At 44.2% G+C, this 2,613-nt stretch overlaps 1 pseudogene; it reads left to right on the top strand.

The window, feature by feature from the left end:
• The window catches only part of LOC112471894, a 4,790-nt pseudogene extending 2,473 nt beyond the window's left edge, over positions 1 to 2,317 (top strand).
• The last annotated feature ends 296 nt before the right edge of the window (positions 2,318 to 2,613 follow it).

Here is a 2,613-nt window from a genome sequence, read left to right as displayed (position 1 = left end):
GTTGCAGATAAATCCCTGTGCACACTCAGGGAAGCAGCAGGCCCAGACTCATGCAGCCATCCCGCTCGTAGCAGTAGTAGGCCCATACCCCTACTGTATTTGTCCCTTCTGACAGTGACAGGCCCAGATCCATGCTGCTGTCCCCATCCCTTTCATTTTTATAGGTTGTGCCACACCACCGGGTGCACATACTTCCCTCTCGAGATGAGTAACACGCTTTCAGATTCAGACACAGCTAGGATTTGTGTTCCCTGGTATATTAGGGATTAAGTTTTAGTGCTTTTTACCCAGGATACCCAGGTTCAATTCTGAGTAAGGGAAGAATATTTCTCCTCCTTCCTTCCTAGTGGCAGGGGTACTTCCCAGCTTGCCCCCAAGAGGAAAGCAGGAACCATAGCCCTGAGGCCCAACTGTCAGTGAAATATGCAGCAGAAATTCCTCCCAGCAGGACCTGTAGGGACCCGGCCTCCTCTCTACACTAATGAAGGGAGGGGACCAAGCATCCCAAAGGACTCTCCATTGGGATGGATCTTAAATAACTGAAACCAATTCAAATTAGACAATCTCTAAAGGAAAAAATCTTATATTTTTCTGCAATTGCATTTGGCCACAATGTAGGCTGGGACCAAGAAGTTTGGCCTGTAAATGTTTTGCTAAACTACAATCCTATCCTCCAATTAGTTCTTTGCAAGAATCAAGAAAAGTGAGAAGTCTCCTGTGTACAAGCTTCTATGCTCCTTTACCAAGACCCAGATTTATTAGATGGCTCAATGACAGGAATGCCTTCCTGGAGATCTCAAAAAAAGGAATTTTCTCCTCCCCCTTCACCCTCACAAGCTGAGAGGGGACCTAGTTCTCCAGGGATCCCATTTATTTCATTGCTTCCTGAGGAAACTAGATATGCACCCTCAGGGAAGTTACAAATACTGATGATGGAGAAATATGAGTATGTGCATGACCTCTGATCTGTATTTGTCAGTGTTATACGTAATATGATGGTTGAGTTAAGAATTCTAATTATGATGGAAAAGAAGATGTATGTTTTTGGTAACTGAAGATATCAAGTATGGAGACATATTTTGAAGGAAATTGAAGGAAAGATTTTTGTCCTAAAGTTTGTTATTTCTGAATGAGAAGAGGCAAACCGAGGGAATGAGGAAAGTTGTAGAAGGTTTGTGAAGAGAAATCCTGAGAGGAAATTTTATGTGATTAAGCTAAACAAGACTGGACATTTAAAAAGTAAGCTAATACAAAATTAGAGTTGTATTTTAATGTTTCTTAGACTACTGGTCGCTACTGATGTTGCGGAAAAGTTTTCTGAGTGGAAAACAAGGAGGGCTGCTCGGCCGTGGCGGTGTCTCTGCAACCATGCAAAGCTTCACGAGTGTCACTTCTCGATGGCACTAAGAAGACTCATGAAACTTCTTTTATGACTTCAATGGAGTGGGACATACAAGTGGTGAAGGGGTCATCGCCCGCCGCTCAGCGGAGATGCCGCTATCAGGCAAGCCATATTGGGGAACTTTGGGGACGGCAGGCCCCTCCCGAGAGGGGCACCAGATTCCAATGTGGAACTGCCACACCGCGCTCATTGACTCATTGCACCTCACCTGAGACCTGTGTGGTCCCTTGGGCCGCAGTCTTCTCCAGAGTCACAAATAATGTTGTTTTGGAAGCTCCCTTCCTAACTGGCATTGAAGGTTCACTAAGAGGCAGCACTTGTAACCTTTTATTCTCTGGTTCCTATGGGATTCCCACTGGTTTCTATCTGTATTCTACCCATGTTGAGGGATTCTCGAACAGAGAGACGGGATACCGAGGCTATAAGCAGGAAGCAGCATTTATTGATGGTGGTACTGGCTCAGCGGATTCTTATCCAAAGGCTGAGCCCTGATTGTAACATGGCGGGCAGTTTTATACAATCTTGTACTTTCGTATTCCTACACAGCTATAGATATTCCATATAAGGAAGGAGAACATAAGGAGAACATTGATTGGCTGCCAAATTATAAGTAAACCGGCTTAATCATTTAAGCAGGTTTTTGGACTGCTGCATCAACCGGAAAGTCCTGGGATGGGGGTGGGTGGTGGGTGGGTAGTGCATTCCGTAACTCTTTCAAGCAGGAAATGGTCAGGTAGGGTCAGGCTGCCACACTATCTCTTAAAAACAAAAGCCACAGTAAATGCATCTGAAATGGATCTTCACAACATGCCTATATCAGAAAAGGTTGCAGAGCTGAAGGAGAAGATAATGTTAAACTCACTGATGCAGGGTCTGAAGGCGGTGACTCCTGACCAGTCCAAGGCAGACAACTGATCCAGAACCAAAGCCTGAATATCAGAGTCAGGTCTCGCTGCTGTCTTCAACAACAGGTGCAGTTTGATCATTTCTTGAGAAAGATCGACTTCAGGAATGGATGGGAAATGCGATTTATTATGTTTGCCTCTAGGCTGATTTTGCAAGTGATTTGTGAAGCTGTTTCTAGAAGACAAGAAACTAAGGAGGCTTCTGTCCAGGTTCATAGCTATTTGCCTTATGAACAAATTTTAGCCTCTTAGCAGTTTCATAATACTTATTTCTGAAAACATCTGTAACTGCAAATTGAGGGATTA

This window comes from Pteropus alecto, unplaced genomic scaffold, assembly GCF_000325575.1.
Source record: "Pteropus alecto unplaced genomic scaffold, ASM32557v1 scaffold159, whole genome shotgun sequence".
In the NCBI taxonomy this organism is placed as follows: Eukaryota; Metazoa; Chordata; class Mammalia; order Chiroptera; family Pteropodidae; genus Pteropus; species Pteropus alecto.
The sequence above is the reverse complement of the archived record's forward strand: the minus strand, read 5'-3'. Positions and strand labels throughout refer to the sequence as shown.